This window comes from Python bivittatus, unplaced genomic scaffold (assembly GCF_059951505.1).
Source record: "Python bivittatus isolate LINGU-HERP-01145 unplaced genomic scaffold, Pbiv_v1 ctg000220_np1212, whole genome shotgun sequence".
NCBI classification, from domain to species: domain Eukaryota; kingdom Metazoa; phylum Chordata; class Lepidosauria; order Squamata; family Pythonidae; genus Python; species Python bivittatus.
Genome location: NW_028277048.1, coordinates 4,513,990 through 4,532,638, shown reverse-complemented (window position 1 = coordinate 4,532,638; position 18,649 = coordinate 4,513,990). Strand labels below are relative to the sequence as shown.

At 44.7% G+C, this 18,649-nt stretch overlaps 1 long non-coding RNA gene across 1 annotated transcript in view; it reads right to left on the bottom strand.

Moving 5' to 3' along the window:
* Positions 1-1,348: 1,348 nt before the first annotated feature.
* LOC148216244 (uncharacterized) overlaps positions 1,349-18,649 on the bottom strand; it is a 35,763-nt gene continuing 18,462 nt past the window's right edge. Inside the window, exon 2 of the long non-coding RNA XR_015795608.1 lies at positions 1,349-1,966. This is a non-coding gene — a long non-coding RNA (uncharacterized LOC148216244). The remainder of the gene's footprint in view (positions 1,967-18,649) is intronic.

The window sequence follows — 18,649 nt, the reverse complement described above, 5'->3', positions numbered from 1 at the left end:
CGAAGAGCATGGGGTGGCTGTGGGGCAGAAAGGGGAGCTTTGGCTGTGGGCCCTGCGGATCGCTCTAGGTCTCTGTGGAAGGAGAAGTAAATGCTGCCACCTTGCTCTGCCATTTAAACAGCAATTTGTTCCCCAGACCTGCTGATAATGATGGTGGCGGATCCCCGTGCTGTGAGAAGTGCCGACTCACTTTCTGAAAACTAGACAGCAGTTCACATCAGGCAACAGTTCCTAGCTGACCTTGCTGGATTTCCACAATGCTAAGTGGGGTTGGACCAACTTAGTTCTTGGATGGGAGACCACCAGGAAATCATGGAAAAAAGGCAATGGCCAGCCATTGCTTTTTAGTTATCAAGAAAATAATATGGAGATATCCATGGAGTTACCATTAAGTTCCACCCAACTCAAAGATTTCAGCTTTTTATAGGAGGTGACCAGACTCCTTTGTTCATTCATTAGGGCAACGTTAAGCAAAAGGCCTTATTCAGGAGAAAGCAACCCTTTTTTAAAAAAGTAAACAAACCTTCAGGATTCTGTGGCTATACCAGATTCCTCCACTGGTGGAGGGGCTGTGTTCTACCCCAGCAATACCGCAGCTTGATTTCAGATTCCAGGGAGTCCCCCAAATCCACCCACCCCAATTATATTAGAACATCAGATTCCCACACTTTCTAGAACTTCCATCTTCATCTCCAGGTAAACCTCTTTTTTGGTACCAATAGAGGCAAATATGTGTAGCTCAGGGTTGACCTGTGCACTGAAGATGTTACCTAGCCGGGTAATGAAACATTTGCAAGAAAAGAACCAAGCTCAGAGAACCCCAAGGACCCCACAAACCTCTTTTTTTCTTTTTATTCCACAGATGGAAATGAAAAGCCCACAGCAGGAAGTGATTTGTCCTCCATTGTTTATTTACGATACTGCACACAAGTTTTGAATTACCTGAAGAAACGTAGTGAACAGTCAGGGCTTGCCAGGGAAGGTATGGGAGTTTTTCCAGCTCCGATTTTCCCACCCTTAAGTCTTCCAAAGGTTTGGAGTAGAGCCCCCATTCCCTGCCCCTCCCACTCAGCCAGGCTGTGGTAGAGGAAAAACACAGGAGGTACAGTCCAATGTAGGCTGGGGAAGATGGGGCCAGTCTCGTGGGTTAGGTGTGGGGAAACCCGTCAGTCCCTGCGTTCTCAGTGAAGGGCCTGGGCAGTGGCCCCCATGGGCGGGGATGGTGGGGAAAGACCCTGTGCCGTGCTGGGCCCAATGTTGGGGTCCTGGTGAAACCTGGGCAGGACTCCTGTTCCTGCTGAACTGAGCCAGTTTTTCCAAAGCAACTGAGTATCAGCTCAGTAGGCACGGGAGGCTTGGGCCCTATGGAGGAACCAGGGAGCTGGGGGTCCCGGGCCCCGTCTCTCTTCATTGCAGCCAAACAGGAACTCTTGGCCATCTTGAATCTTGGAGGGGACCGTGTCTGTGTTTTCCTTTCTGCTCGGTTGGTTCTCCTGGGATCCCCACTTGCTGAAGTTGATTGGCAGGACAGGATGCGCAGAGGAGAGAATGGACTCCAAGTGGCGGAACTTAGCCACTGTGAACACGGCTGAACCAAACGCTGTTCACAAGTGAGCTAAGCCCTACCCTAGGCAGTCTGAGGAATCCCTGTCTCTCCCCCCCCCCCCGGTTATTCCCCTGCACATACACACTTTTTCTCTGCAGCTGAAGGTTTGCCATGACTCCTTGCCCTCTCCAGGCTGACTTCCCCCAGCAAGTGACATCCTGAGCCTCAGTTTATGGAGTTTCCATCCAGATGGAGGAGCCTGCCAACAGTTGGAAATCCCTGGCAATGTGATTCTGAACATCAGGGTAAAATCACATCACCAGGAACCCCAGCAGGCAGCAGCAGCAGTAGCAGCAGCAGCAGCAGCAGCAGCAGCAGCACGGGGGAGGAGAAGTGTCCCCGGGAACTCTGCTGGCACCACTATAGAAAGAAAAAGAAAAAGGAGATTAAGATGGGGTGTGTGTCGTGTCTGACATCCTTCAAATTAGCAGCATCTGCAGCTTGCAAGACGAGAGAGGTTTTGGTTTTGTATACCCCATCTCTCAGGAAGTGAGTCACCTGTAAGGAGAGGGGAAGGGAACTGTAGGATGCCCAGACTGAATGGCTATCTGTCATTCGAAGGAATCCACCCTGATGTCTGGGGCACCAACAAACAGGAAAGAAGGCCATTTTGCAGACCCCCCCCCCAGTTCCTTCAACAACACTCCTATACATTTGAAAACAGCTTTACGTCTATGCTGCGGAAGCGTTGTGTACTTTGGGGCAACTACTTAGACTAAGTTCCAGATTACGTTAGAAGTGTTCCTGTGGCTGGGAATACAGCCAATGCAGTTGGGGGCAAGGGAATCAGGACAAGTATCAGGTGGTTGGAAGGGAATTCAACACTTTATTTCTATTCAGCTGTCTAGACAAAAATGTTGTGCCTCTATTTAAACCAATTGTGGGGTGGGGTGGGGCTCCCATTAATGTCAAATAAAAGCAGACGGGGACAGTTTTAACTCAAACCACCACAGAGCAGAAAAGGGTTCTGTCTCCTTCCTGTTCATAATATCTTGATCCTGATGCACACATCCATACATTCTGGCTAGTTCTTGTTTAAGAAACAGCTACGTGCCACGAAGCTTGCCTGCCTTGATTGGTTGCTGTTGGACGGCACTAGATTGAAGAAAACCACAAAAGTACAGCAAGCCATACTAAAAGCCGATGTTGATAGACCGTGACCTGGGATGCACCCCTTGAAACAACACCCGCCCCTCCCTAGAAGTCATACTAATCTGAGAGGGAAAGGGTGCGAACACATATGTGGATAAACATGGGCTGATTCACCTTACAATGGCTGAGAAAGTTACTGTCAGAGCAGTTTGGGCTTGTTGGAGGGAGGCTAAATTACATATTGGGCAATAAGAGAGGAGCAGAGATAGGTTCTCTGTGCCCCAAAGCCAGGTGGAAAGCCCACAGACCAGCTGTGGAGAAAGCAGTAGTGCTAATAAACTAGCAGGGAGGGCTTCCTCAAGAGACTTAGGCCATCTCTGAAAAGTGGGAGGTGCCCGTCAGCAGGACTCCACCAGTGGAACGGCCTCCACCTTGGCTGAGTTTTCCCTTCTATCTCTTTCCAGGTAAAGGTGGAACGATGATAACAGCAGAATTCAAATGGATGAACTCTTTGATTTGCATGCGTGATGGATCTGCAAGAGTTGGTTCCCAGACTGATTAAGGTTGTGGAAACCATTATGTAAACAAACTTCCCCATTATCAGTGAAGACAGCTGCCTTGTCCCTGGATTATAGGCAGCTGTTAGAAAGAACATCAGAAGGTCTCCACCCTAATGTACACAGAGATGTATTGGTTCTAAATGGAAATGGTTCTGTGGCTGACATTCTTGTAACTCCATCCCTTTCACCTCAACGCATCTTGTTACAGAGAACTCTGAGGATCTTGCTTGGAAAAGAATCACTGTTGGTTTAGGCAGCCTGACAAACCCGTCAGAAAGAACACTCTGTCATTCCTGATGTAAGCTCAAAATACAATAATTTTGATGGAGGCAGTCCACGTTTTCAGCAGAGAGCTATCAGACTCGTACACGTAGGCAAGAGGGATGGTAAGCAAGCTTCCTTTAAACATAATTATAGCATTTCCAAGACTTTTGATCCCAGAATACAGTTTTTCCTGGATTGGGGAACATCTTAGTTTTTACTGAAAATGATGGATACAAATACTGTAGGACTTTTCAGTCAGCCCTCTGTGTTTTGGCCACTACCTGTCTCTGCCAGGATAGTCAACAGTGAAGTCTTTGGGAGTTGCAGTCCAACAGTCAATATATTGCCCATTCTAAATATGAGAGTGGCTATGTGTCCTATTGAACTATATGAAGATGTTCTCTAGTTCAGGAGTAAACAAAGTAAATTATAACTTAACTGGCATGATTTGCAATAGATCTCCAAAAATTTCAGTGATTGGATTGCTTGCACAGAGTAAAACCTCTCTCTCTCTTTCTCCCCCCCTCCCTCTCCACCTGACCCCCCTCTCTCCTGGTTAATTTACACCTATTGCTTTTCTCTCAGCCTCTAATAATTGTGTGCAATGCTTCCAGTTCAGTTTGGAAGTGCTTCAGAAGATGTGGCTGCACGCAGGGGTGGTGCTCACCTTCTCAGGCTCTCTAAAGCACTTCTTCCAAACTGAATCTGAATCATTCCACAGACCCAATTCCTAATCTGTAAAATAAGAACATTAACTGGATGCCTCCAAATCCCAGTCTGCTGTAATGCAGCTGTGCCTCCGGAATCTCTCTCTGGTTTCAGTTGGCTTTATCAGCTGGCTCTATCAGCTGGATCCCCATTTTCTATCTACTTTTAGCCGTTATTTTGCACATGGACATGAATTTCTTGGTTATAGTGAAAAGATAATTAGATGCCATGGGGCTGCACTGTAGAAGGGCTGTCTGTTTTAGAGAAATATAAGAAGTGAAAGCACTAGGAGTCTTGGAATTGCCTGGGAAGCAGGCTGAGTAAGCACCCAGCTCACCTGGATACCGTTATCCCCACTAGGATCAAACCCATGCAATTCCACTTGAATGATAATCATTTCTAAATGCAAATCTGTCCTATTAGCACTTCTGCACATCTGTCCCCTTTTTTGCTAATTTATAAATATAAAAATGCTAACATACAGGTGGGAGAGAAAGAGAATAAAGGAATGAACAAGTGAATGAATAAATGGTGCAACAGACCTTCCTCTTCAAGACACACCAACATGACAATTTTAATTTTCAAAAGCCCACTTCATCTATATACAGTATAGTTTGGGAATTATTTTTTTTTTGCAAGGTTTTGCAAAGTAATATATCTTGTGCTTTGAACACCCTGCAGCCGTCTCTCAATGCTACGTGTTGTAAATCCTGGTGAGTTCAATGGGACGTGTATCTTAGCAAGCCTGACATCGCTGTTACATCTATGCAGCTTAGACAAGATGGTCCACATTCTAATGTTCCACAAAAATCCTTATGCGATTCACCACTGCAGGAGAGAACACTGTAAGGAAATTAACATCTCCTTGGTGTTCATTGGCGAGCACCAATGCTGTGCCATCTGCCTCCAGCAAAGCCCACTTAGGAATAGTGGGGGGGGGGGGAGAAAGAGTCATCAAAGAAGATGGGGGGGGGAATGGGAGTCTCCAGTGCAAAGGTCTCTCGGAGGGCTTCCTCAACCCTCCTTGTTCCTTAGCAGTAGTGCCAAATAACATAGCAGGAGAGGTTAGTAAGTGAAATGAGACTCACCCGAAGTGGGACAGGTTCAGGATATTTTGCCAGGACTGTTCTTATGCCCAGTTTCTCTGTATGAGAGGGAAGGTGAGTGTTTGCTCGGTCCCTTCTTCCCTTGCACATTTGTTTCCAAGACTGTGGGAGGCTAGCACAGGAATTGGGGAGGTGGCCCTGCCTCACTCGGCCCACCACTCCAGCCTAACCGGATAGTGGGTCAAGGGCAAGCAGCATATTCCTGATCAGTTAAAAGCAGCCCTAAAAATAGAGGCTTCAAAAGCACCAAGACTGTGTGGCAGCTCCGGAAACTTGCTTCCTAGCTGGGTGGGGCTCAGAGGGTTCAGTGCATTTACCAGCTTGAATGTTTCCTCCAGGTCTCCCCCTGCTGCTGCTGCTGCTAGTTCATTCTGTACAAAGAAGTGTCCTCTTGTAGCATCAACTGAGAGAGGAAAGGGCTTTCTGGACACCCCCACCCCGCAACTGGTTGAGCAAAGCTTGTGTACCACGATAGCAATCTGTTGAACAGAGTGTGTGGAGAGAATGCCATGGATTGTGAGAATGTCAGTATTTACGAAGTGCTCCAGGTAAGGCTATAGAAGGGAGCAATGCTGGAGGAGGTACTGAGTTTGCTTTCATTGACCCAGCTAAACTAGAAACTTTCTGAACCAAAACCTCTGTGATATTTGAGCTAGATGTGACCAGGAGCACAAAGGTGGTTGCAAAACTGCAGGCTCTTCAGAGTTACACAACGTTCTTGTTCCAGCATAATTTCCCATCATATCCTTGCCTGTGACTTCCTCTCTTTGCTTCTATTACGAATACACCCTCCGATTTAAGACAGGGCACAATCTACTGAAAATATACAGTGTGCTCTCTGTGGAATGAGCAGGCAGTGTCTGATTCTGCCCCCACTTCCAAGGCAGAGCTACTTGAGTTTAATGGAGCCCAGAATTACACAAATACTTTATTTTCTAATTCTCAGGCATTTTGGCCCTGCGTCAAGAGAATTCCATCATTAGGACCTCAATCTCCAATTCGGTCTGCAGATCTTTGGACTGCATCCGGCTGTGGGCAGATGGAATCTGGGGGGGCGGGGGGGGGGAAGGAGGGCTATGCAGTGTCCTCTTCCAAGGTTTTTAATTACAATCCACTATATGGGAGTAGTAACTAGACCATCAAACCATGGATCACTATTTTCAACTGGTGCCCTCCAGATGTGTTGGACCACTTGTAGAATATCAGCCGGCACGGCTGATACATCTGAAAGACATCTGTTTGGAGAAGGCTAGCACAGAGATCAACCGATGCTCAGCTAACTCCCTAATGAATCAACTGATGCTCAGCTAACTCCCTAATGAATAAATGGCTGTTCATAAAGGCAGAAGATCTGCAGTCACAACCCAGCGCATTAGATCTCAGAGTCAGAACTACAATGCTATGGCATAATGGCTAAGTGCTGATTTAGGATGGTCCTGGCACAGACTTAGGAGGCAGGCTTACCCAAGCCCTTAACACAGCCTCTTCAAGGTGTCTTAACCACAAGAAGTGCTATAGAGTGTGTTATAGTTATTTAAAATAATGCCCCCTTGCAGCGCTAACAGCTTCTCCATCTCACATAAGGCCAGATGTGCCACGTAGCAGTCAAGACTGGGGGAAAACATGGGCAGAAGCAGAAGCTGCTTTGCCTCTTTCTGCATGGATATTTTAAAAGAGCCCAGCATGGACCTCCAGGTTACAGCCCGGCAGTTCTACAGCTATAAGGTTTCCATCCCAAGTATTTCATGTCACTGTGATTCTTCTTCAAAAGCACCTTTTGTGGAGGGGAGGGAGGGATTCGGCTGAAGGGCAGAAACTCCTTTGCTCAAAACCAAAAATAGGCAACCCATTGATTTTGCTAGAGTTTAAAATGATAATATTTTTACATGTTGCAGTAATGTTCCAAGTGAGAGACTTGCCCCCTTCTCTGATACCTTGTGTTCCTGCAGGACTCTATTTCATCTCCCATCCCTTGTGAACAACTGAGCAGGCATCCGGTCAGGGCGAGGAGCTAAGGCAAGACAAACTTCTGAATACCTTCAATGTTACAAGGGGGAAAAGGAGCACCATCTCATTGTGTGGGGGAATATCCTATAAAGGAAAAGATTATTCTTGTTTTGTGCCCAATGGTCTTTGACAAGGCCTCTGGAACAGGTCTGAAGACAGGAAGAGCTGCCCATAAATAATATAATCTTTTCCAAGTGCTTTTCCCCCCTTCTCCCTGCCCTTTTCTATGGCAATAGAAGCTATCCCATCACAGGACCCACTCTCCAAGAGGTCTAAAAAGTATCAATGTTTGAAAAGCAGTGAAAGTGTGGGACAAACTGGAACATCATGATGTCGAGCAATTTCTTTTCCCAAGCACATTTAAAATAAGCTCAGTTTTGAACAGCATGCATTGCTCAGGGTGGGGGAATGAAAATCCTGATCCCCAAATAAATATGAGTGCTTTCTTAGTTGAACAGTTCAGTTATGTATAGTCTCTAACATTTTAGGAAGGAAAATAGGGAAGGATGACAGCATCCTTAGGGTTGGTGGGGGAGTATCAGAAAAATCACGAAGGCAGAGTGTCCTGGACTTTTTTTATGGTCAGGACTTTGATCTCAATCTGACCTAAATTGTGCATATTGTAATGCTTATATGTTTTAATTATTATTATTATTATTTTTTGGAGAATTGATTTTATGTTGCTCCAGATGCTGGGAATGAACTTCACCAAGCTAGAAAAATACTTTTCACACAAAGAGCATTTGTGCAAATGGCTTTTAAAAAGGAAATCAGCAGACAGGGAGTGGAAGTGGGTGGCAGAATCCAGATCAGGACTGCCACAGGGAGCAAAATGGTGAAACCTCCATTTCTAAATCCTTTTTCCTCTCCCCCCCCCCACTATATTTAGTTTTTAAAAACCTTATACGCAATTGCTAAGGATAAGGATCGCTGTTTTCTGGAAGAGCTGCACATTCTCTTGATTATCAAGTATTTTTCTGGGGAATTCTGAAGCTATAGCTCCATGCCATCTGAAGGGGCTAAGACTGAGGAATCTTGACTTAAACGTATGCTCTCTTTAGACATGGTACAATTTCTCCATAAAAGCCATGCTGCTTCTGCAGACTTTGGGAAGCTAGCAGAAATGAGAAGAATGATGTAGACTAATTGTTTTCTTTAAAAAAAATGAAAGGCAAAAGGCAGCCCCCAAGTCTTCTGCAAACTCAGGACAGAGGAGTGACTTGTCCAGAACAAGTATCAGAAAATCAGGATTGACCCCTGGAAATATACAATAAGGAATGTAATCATGTTAATTTCAGTCACATTGGCCCTCACAATTTGAAATGGTACAGCCAAGAGATGTGGGCAAAGCCAGGGGTGATCCTATATAAGATTCCACTAAACTTAGTTGTTGTTTACTTTTTGTTTCAGTTGAAATTGTCCCTGTAAACTGTTACTTAGTCTGAGGGCGGGAGATTAGATAGCTTGAAAAATATGCTTTTCCTTTTAAGATTAGGCAACTTGATTTGTTAGCATCCGGACTCAATCTTAGGGCTACTGGATCCCAGGAAGACCTCCCAATCTCTCTTTCCTGCGTTCAGTTCTCAGAAGCCCTAGCCAGCATCACCACTAGCCATCCTGATTTAGAGAATGAGAGAAGTCCAACATGTTGGGACAATACAGACTGAGGAAGGTTGAGTTGGGAGAAAGCAGCTTTCAGACCCACTCACTAATATGCAGTCCAATTTCAAGAAATGAGTAATTATACTGTACAACCCAAAGGTATGATGTCAAGAAGTTACTGTTCCTTGTTGCAAGGAAATAGATATAGGTAGCCCTACAAGTTTGGGAGTCAGATTTATGCAAACAACTGGATGATGCAATGTGGGAATCCTTGTGGAGGCCTGGGAAATTCTTATCTGCTTCAGTGCCAGAATTATATCTTCAGCACTTACAACACTGACATTTAACCACTATAAGAATATCACATATAAATGCTCTACCAGGTGCCGGACATTGTAATAAGAAGCTTTCTTCTATCTTTGGTGGAAATGCAATAAAAAGGAATCCTTTAACAAAATGATACCAATAACCAAACAAAGGACTAAATTCTCACCAACTTTAGGCTTATTACATATATTTGGTGGAAGGAATAAAAAGTGACAAAGCAAGAAGTGCACTATTTACTTGCATTTAGCAGCAAAACGGCCCATTGTTGGAAATATCTGTATCTGGATACTCTTTTGCTTAAAAAATGGTTCACTAAATTTGTCCAATTGTGCTGCTTGAGATCTCTGATACATGTTTAAAAAACAAGGTGGGAAATCATAATTAAATTGTGATTGGCAGGATTTTATCTCTTTTATAAATGACAAGATGAATATTCATTTTGAATATTCAGGATGTATGAAAAACTGAAATCAGCTTACTATAGAATTGTGTAATGTAGACGCTATTTTATGTAACATATGATGATGAAGCTATTTTGTGCAGTGTATTATTATAAAATTTCTTATTATAAGCAGCTTTATAATAACAAATTAAAAAATAATGACTTGTCAAACTACCCTTTCCTGATTAAGCCACAATGGCTGGCTCATACATGATCTTGAGCCATAAAAGAGTTCACAAATTGCAATGGCTGCAGTCATGCTTGATACTAAGTAATACCAAACAAACCACAATGTGGCAATTTGTGAACCCAAATAGAGAGTAGTGCAGACAGAAGGTTGCTGGTGATGGACCGAAAATGCTGGGACGGTCACGTGTGCAACAGAGAGTACCTAAGCCAGCCTTCTGGAATCTGGAATCTGGCCCTCTCCAGAATGTGATGGCCCGAAACTTCTAGCTGAGTTGCCAGAGTGGGTTCCCTGGGGTCATTTTAAAGGAGGTAGCAGAGAAGCAGCATTCAGTCCTAGACATTTCCTTTTAAAGGATAAAAATACAGTTTTGCCACCCCTGCGCCTTTCCTGTATAAATTTTATTAAAAGTTTTAAAGAGAACATAAAAATGAACACAAACTAATACAGAATAAAGAAAACAGAGAGAGAAAAGGAAAAAGACAAGAATGCAGAAAGAAAAGATAAAAAGAAATAGAAAGAAAAAACTTCCAATCTCCTTTGCAGCAAATATGACTACAAAGTTCTCTTACTCTATGATTACAAAAAACCCTCACTTTTTTCTATTATCTAATTTTTTTCTAATCATCAAAACCACAAGTCATAAGTTTTGTTTTTTGGGTTTTTTTTGTTTCATGCAAAAAGTCTATAAGGGATTTCCAGTCAGCCTTAAACATAGATATTGTCTTTTCTCTAATCAAGGAAGTCAATTTAGTCATCTCTGCAAGTTCCATCATCTTCGCCAACCATTCCTCTATTGTGGCTTGTGTCAAACTTTTCCACTTTTGAGGTTGCTTTAGAGTTGCAATGAGGGCAAAAGATGAGGAAGGTTGTGGACAACTCTGCAGATTAAAGGAACTCAGAAAATGACAACAGCAACAAAAGTAATTGGGAAACATTCCCTGTTGTACATTTCAGCTGCTTCAAAGCAGTGTCACCATGTCCTAGGGAGTTTCTAGATGATGAGACCCTAGGTATACTAATCCAAAAATCCCCTCTGAGCAGCTATGGAGTATATTTTTGTCCCTTCCAAAATGCCATAGATGAAGCAGCTGAATATAAAACTACCTGAAGCCAGCATTAAGGGCAGCTTTGTTAAAGAATTATCATTTAGACAAAATAATGGGTAGAACGTGCTCTCTTAATTTATCTCTATTGTCTGCAAAGCATCATTGCAAAGAGATCTTCATCCCCTTCTCCTCATTATCTCCAAAAATGAGCATCTTTAGAGGAAAAGCATTTTGTATTTGATTAGTACATTTCAGAAGTTAAGCACAGATGCACCTGATTAGTCCTTGGATGGGGGATCAGGGGAGCACCTGGGGATTTCCACTGTTATTGGCTAGACTGGGAAGCCAGAAAAACATCCCAGAAGACCACAGCAAATGGTGTCCTTCATGGGGCCATCAACGCTGTTACAGGCGTGAGTCACGAGCTGAGCTCAACTCTAGGGGTCTTTACATTTTTACTTGACGGTAGCCCTTTCACCTTGAAAGCATCTATTATCCTGGCCAGAAGAGCTGGAAAGAATCTAACCCCAAAGCCCAAAACTAGCAATCAAATAAGAAGGGCTCAAAATTACTGCTAACCGTGGTGTGATTTGGCCAGTCATTTTTCCACAATCCTGTGAGCTCATGAATTAAGCAGAATTGGGCTTGATCATAACTTAGATAAAAGGCTTCCTGTAAGGCTGTAGGCTAGAGAAGGAACTTAAAAAAAAAAGACAATGGCATACTGCTTCCAACAAAACTACAAGGTCGCCAAGTGTTAAAATGGACTCAAAGGAGGCTTTAGGCTTAGTTTAATGAGGGCCGCTTTCCCCCTCTCAGATGGTTGCAGGGCTTCCAGCTATTGTGCTGCTCCACATCCTACGACGAAAGATCGAAAGTAGGGATTCCCCTGGGATGGCGCGTTTCTTCCCTTGGTCCCCCCAAGTATTTCTGTGTCAAGAGAATGCTTTGACCGCCTCCAGCCTTCAGTGAGAGCACGCCCAGATCCATCGTGGCCTTCTCCTTCAAGGCAACTGGAGGTGCTAATTGGGGCAGGCCAGGAAATCTACTTTATATTGCAGTGTGCTACTATTGCTGGTTATATAATATAAATAGCAATTTGCCTCTCAGCGGAGGTGGTATTAAAAGGTCAGCTAGAAAAGTTGATAAAGCTGACACTGAAGAAGAGAACCAGCCAGCACTCTCTGAATATGTAAGGTAGAGAGAGCTATTTCAGGATATTGTCAGGTAGAAAGTCAAGGCCTCACAACAGCTTGATGGGACGGTGCTGATGTGATATGAGAAAAGCATGTGCTCACAAGAGTCCACACCGGATGCGACACGGGAAACAGACCTGAACAAAACCCCAGGGGCTACTTTTCTAGCCCAAAGTACTCTCCCTGGCCCATCTAGTTGCTTCACCACCAGCAAAAAAGACAAGTTCCCCCTCTTGAGCTCTGGGGCTCCTATTTATTTCAGCAGCCAAGAAGGCACTTCTTCCCATACATTCTTGACAGCCGTGCTGGACCGTCTCCCTGTGTGCCCATTGCCTTTTTTCCCACACCAAGGTGAGTCTTGACAGAGGGGAGATAGTACTGGGAAAGATGTGTCATCTCCCTGCTTACCCTTTGAAAAATCAGCACGCCCCCCCCCCCCCAGCATGATGGGACAAGCCAGGTTGAATAGGCCTGTAATGGTTACATATCTAACAGCAACAGAAAAGGGGAACCCAGCATGACCGTTGCACAGCTATCCACAGGCATTTGTAACAAAAGTTCCAATGTGCACAGGGCCTGTTTTCTAAAAAGGAGAACTGAGGGTTCATTCAACTTCCTTGGGTAGCTTTTATCATGCCTTCTGTGTAAAAAGCAGCATTTACTTCTACCTGCCAAACGCCAATGGCAAGCCTGGGAATTTGCACGGGTAAAATCCTTTGGAAACGCTTGAGAATGGCGTGGCCCGTAGATTAGGGAAGGGGTCTACCAGTGCCGGCTCCGATGCAGCGGAGAAATGGGTGCAGGAGCAAGTAACCCACCGCCTAGCCGTGATCGGCCCCCATCTCTCACTTTTAAACGCTCACGTCGCCATCCCAGCCGTGCCAAAGTAGGCCGGCCCTCCTCCTCGCACCGGTTTGTGATTTGGAGGCGACCAAGGCGTCAACCGCGGGCCGGGCAGGGCCGAACGGGAGGTCGCCTCCTCGCCACCTCCCCGGGCCGCGCACAAAGAGCTGGCAGATCAAAGCGGGCAGCTTCTGCAGCGGCTGCTCGGCTTCTGTTCGCTCTTGAAGGTTACCGACGAGAGTCACGAGGGTGGAGGGTTGAGTCATTGTGGATAAATAGGGAAACCGCGTCCATCCGGGAAAGAGAGAGAGATGGGGCGGCGTTTGTGCGAGGGAGCAGGGACTTCCCGCTCCCTCTCGCTGGAGGTTGCAGAGTCGGCTCGGCTCCCCTCCCCTCCCCTCCCCGTCCAGTCTCCTCGCCTTCTCAGTTCAGGATGCCGGCTCCGGGCCGCAATCCCCAGATGCAGCTTCTGTCTCTGCTCCTGGCATCTGCGCGGGACTCGTTCGACGCAAGGCTGGAGGAGCCCTGCTGGGTCGCGAGCGCGAGATCAAAGAAGGCCAAACGCTGCTAACATCGCGACTGCTAGGGAAGACAGGCTCGAGGGAGCGGGCAGACACCCCACCCCCCCGTTAATCATCGAAGGATGCCTGGCTTTTGAGAGGCATTTTCTCTATACCCTGGTTCTGAAGGGTGATGCCATTTGTAGCCCGGAAACAGGCCTGCAACACTTTGCCCACTGTGGTTCAGCAAGTGTTTTTGCGGTGCTTCGGAAACCTACAAAACCTGTTGAGCTAGAGACTTCAGAGCGCACGCACCATCAGAAATATTGCTTATTCTTTCATCCTGCCTTCAGCATGCTGAAAGAACCATTTCCCTTGCCAACCAGTTTAGCTGGCACATTTTCTCCTGAAGCAAAGTTTGGGTTTAATGGTTTATTTATTCCAATAATCTGGAGCCTGCTCTCAATCACACTGTGACTGGCAGATGGACAGCTTGTGAAATCTCAAGGGTTCCTAATGGGCTCCCGAAAACCATTACTTATTCTTTGCGGACTTCAGAACAAAGACTTGGGAAGAGAGCAATTCCCAGAGCTGGAAGTTTAGCCAAGTAGAGTTTGCAGATCCCTTCTTTCACTCCCCGCTCTCTGATCAGGCAAGATGTCCTCCATCTTTTCTGATCCTGTGCCAGACAAGAGTTCCCAGAGTGGAGTCCTTGGAGTTCTCTGAGCTTGGTTGTTTTCTTGCAGACGTTTTGTTACCCGGCTAGGTAACATCTTCAGTACTAGCACTGAAGATGTTACCTAGCCAGATAACGAAACGTCTGCAAGAAAACAACCAAGCTCAGAGAACCCCAAGGACTCCAGAGTTCAACCCTGAGCTACATATATTCTCTTCTGTTAGTTCCAGAGTGTCAAGGTTTCTTGGGTTCATGTGTCCCAAATGAAATTGTGCATCAGACCCAGTTTCCTTCCCACGTTTAACAGAAGCAATGACTAAGAAGAGAACGTGTTTCTTCTTTTTCTTTGGCAGGATAGCTTTGGGGTCTGGTTACTGCCCCAGTTCCAGGGTTGGTCCAAACTGGGAAATGGGCCCATGATGCCTGCAGTATGGAGAAACTCCAGATCAGATTGTGTTTGGAAAGACCCAGGTTAAAAACAACAACACTCGGTTAACGAAGAGGAGTAAGACTGGTTTCTGACACTGCCAGTTAGAGCAGAAAATATTGGCGGCTTGTCTCCATGATTCAGTATGAGGCAGCTTCACCTGCTTGAATGGATTCTCAAGAGCAGCCTTAGATAAGTCTAGATAAGGTATGGACCCTGCCCTGCTCAGGCCCTGGAACCGCTATGACTGCCATTTCTTTATGCTGATAATGTAAAAGTCTAAGTAAAATAAGCAGCAACTGGTGGCGTGATGCATGCTATTCAGGAAACACACTCAGGGTTCTTTCAGGTCTTGGCACATGGACTAGACTCAGCCCTATCTAACCACGCATGACATCAAACCGACCACAGTTTTGCAGCCTCTTCCTTTATTAGCATACCTAAAAGAGAGAGCTGGGACTTGAGCAGTGGAAGTGGCATTGTATATTTATCTTTATGTCTTTGCACACACAATCTGGGCTATCACTGCCAGATGTACTTATGGGCCCACCATTGTGCTCTAGAAGCCTCCAGTTCTCATAAGTGCTGTGCTAAAAACTCATTTCAGTTGATCAGATTGGAGGACAGTCACTGCACTGGAGGAGCGGGGGGAGAACTAGGCTTGCTTCTGGCCTCTGTCCCAAACACCGCAGGTGACAGGTTGCTTCCTGCATTTTTTCAGGGTTCAGTGAACACCAATGAGAGAACCTATCTGGAAAAACATGGATAAATCCAGAAGTTTACCCGACTCTTCCAAATTCATGGTCAGAATCAACAGATGCATCTATTATCCTCCCTTCCCTCACATTTATATTATTTACCTTGACAGATCTTGGAAAGCTAAGCAGGGTGAGGTCTGGTTAATACTGGATGGGAGACCACCAGTAAATGCCAGGGTTGTGGCTAGATTGAAATTGAAAACACATCCCAGGAGACTGTAATGGCAAACCCTGTTGTTGTCAAAAACAAATGTCCATAAAGTCATCAAAAGCCGAGTTGGACTTCAGGATGATTTTACTTTACCTTCCACAGATTACACCAAATTGAACTAAGTACCTTTAATAAATTCCATCTCCTCTGCAGGTATAAATCTTGCCACTGGGTGGGGCTCTGATAGCTTGGACAACTATAAACCTTAAGAGAAGTGAGGAACTGGAGCCTGCAAATGTTACCACAGTCTGTTGCTATGATCAAACTGCAGTAGGAACAAGCGGCTGCCTGGTGCCATTCCCCCTGTGCTAAACCCCACCCAGCGGCTAGGAGTTGCAGGTGACTTGCAAGGGAGGAAACTGATTGTCCAAATATTGATGCACAGCTTGGGGTGCAGTTTCAGTAGTGTGAACCCAGGGCACTTCTATCAGATTCTCATTATGCTTCTGGCGAGGGTGAAGCTTGCAATGGGGAAGGAACTACTGTGTACCCTTGAACAACAGGGCAACTCAGAGATGTGCCTTAGAGGATCCCAGGTGGAGGAGGTGTTGGGGTGCAACTATGGGAGCTTTGTGTATGGCACAGGTAACAATGGTTTGTGGTACATCTGAACAAGAGCTGGAAGTTCCACATGTAGAGATACGGTGCAGGAATAGCCTGACATCTGCTTCCGCTGAGCTGCTGGCTGCCTGCTCCTTGTTCAGCAGCAGGTCAAATCAGAGAGGGGGAAACTGGTGGGAGACTGGTTCCATGTGTAGCACACATTAAAACAGCACCGTTTCACCCTTCAGACTGGCCCTGAGATCTCCTTGTAAAGGAAAGCCAAAAATTGGCTGCCGTCTTCCCCAAACAGCTGCCTTCCAGGTGTTGTGGACTACAACCCCCTTCAGACCTTTCATTATTTGAGATGTGCTAAATTCCTACCTTGCTTTTGTTAGTGTATATCTGGAATTTCTGGAGAGGCAGTGGTGGGTAGAGCTCTGGATGTAAACTTAATGGAACATAATGGATCAGCCTCCTTTTGGAAGTAAGGTGGCTCCCAGAGTGATGGCTATCTTCGAAACTAGTAAAGACTGAATTATTCTGAAAGATCTTTGATGGTTGAGTGTTATCTCTGAATAGTGAAATTGTCATAATTATTTAATTCTGATTTTTTTTACTTGTTTGTATTACGTGATTGATTTATCTTGAGCATTTCAATTGTTCATAGATTCTTGTTACTGTAAGCTATGGCGTATATGAATGGATTCAGTGGTATACATATTTAATACACAAACAAAGATACTTAAAAGCCTTTAAGTTCAATCCTGCATGAGCCATGAAGCTTACTGGGGGACCACAGGCCAGCCACTTTCTTTCAGGTTAAATCCACCTTGCAAAGCTAAGTGATAATGCTATTCTGAAGTTCTTAAGAGTGCTGATCTCCAGTCCTGAAGCTTCTAGGTGTGTTGGCCTATAAATCCCACACTACCTGTAGTCCCAATACAATTGTGGGGCACTCAATTAAGGTTAGAAAATACTACCTTAATCAAACCCCCATCCCCCCAAGAATTCTGGCTGACATAAAATCAACGCTTTCTGTAGTTCCTAAACAATGATGGAAAATCTGATTCCCATTTTGACACCAACTACTTTGACCTGTTCGAAGACTTCAGGATCTCCCAGCTTAGAAAATTCACTGACTCAGGAATAACGAGGAACTGGAGCACATATCACAAATCTTATCTAATTCTGACTTGTGTATTTTTGCTTATAAAGTGAAACAACAATAGCCAATTCCATTAGATGTCAGGCAAGCAGCTTGTAAGGGGAAAATAGGACTGGCTGAGAATCAAGTTCAGGGGATCCTTTTGTGAAACAAATGAAGTGGGAGGCTAGTATATCTGACCAGCAGAAGACAATCTGTCTGGACATTCATTTTATACATACAACAGATAAATTAATGGAAGACTGAAATATGGCCCATATAAATCATCATATGTGTTAAAAGAGTGTGTCTAGGCCGATGCAATTTTACCCTTCTGGAACCAAATTAGGATTTTTTTTTTTTTTGGCCTGCTCTGACATGCCATCAGAATCCTATCTGAATATCACAGGCAATTAAATCCAATCCTCCAATCCTGGATAGGAGTTCTAAGCAGCCATTATTCTGAGAAAATCCCTGTAAAAGATTTTCCTTATGTCACAATAGCATACATCATTATTGCAACCACACTTCCAGAAAACATGATTGATGTCCCTGTGTTTGGAACACCCAGCTCTAGACGGGCTCTTAATTTGAAGTACAGTATGACAGACTGGCTTCTTGAACAACTTAAATGTGCCAAACATGTAAGATCATGTCTTTTAATGAAATGTGCTTATCCCTAGAACTCAAGGCTTGCCCAAGGCAGTTGATTTAGCAGTATGGCTCAGGACAAGTTTTTTCCCTCCCACGTAATGTTCAGTTGTGTAGTGGAATTCACTGCCACAAAATATAGCTATGATGGTTGTTGGCTTGGAGGAGGAAATGGTGTTGGATTAATTTGGTCTAAACTGGCAGGGAAGCCTTTATATTACCTGATTCTCTCCTTGTAATTACTAGCTCAGACTAGAACGCTAGGCTTCACTCCGTAACAAATCTCCAGATCTGAGACTTCAAAAGGAGATTGGCAACTTTTTGAATGTAAAAGCCTGCATAGAAGCACAGATAGAATATTAGTCTACTCGCTAAGGTGTTTGTTTGGCCTTTGGACTCTAGGGGAGGGCTTGCCTGATAATACCAAAAGCAAGCAGTCTCCAGTTATAGAAAATGAGAGATTTTGAAGACGAGTTCCAGTCTAGACTTCTTTCTGACATACTGGCTTTTTCTGTGCAGGAGAAACTCCATTATGCGTGAACCCATACTTGTAAAACCCAGACACAAATTATCATTTCACTGACAGAACTAGGCTTGCCTTCAAGTAGGAGGGCAAAATAAGGTATTATTCTTGGCACATGTACATACAGGCTTATGACTCCATTAACGTATGACTTCATCTTTTAAAAGAAAGATTTTTATTCCATGGTTTCTATAACTAAATGCATAAATGAAGTACCTTGATCTAAT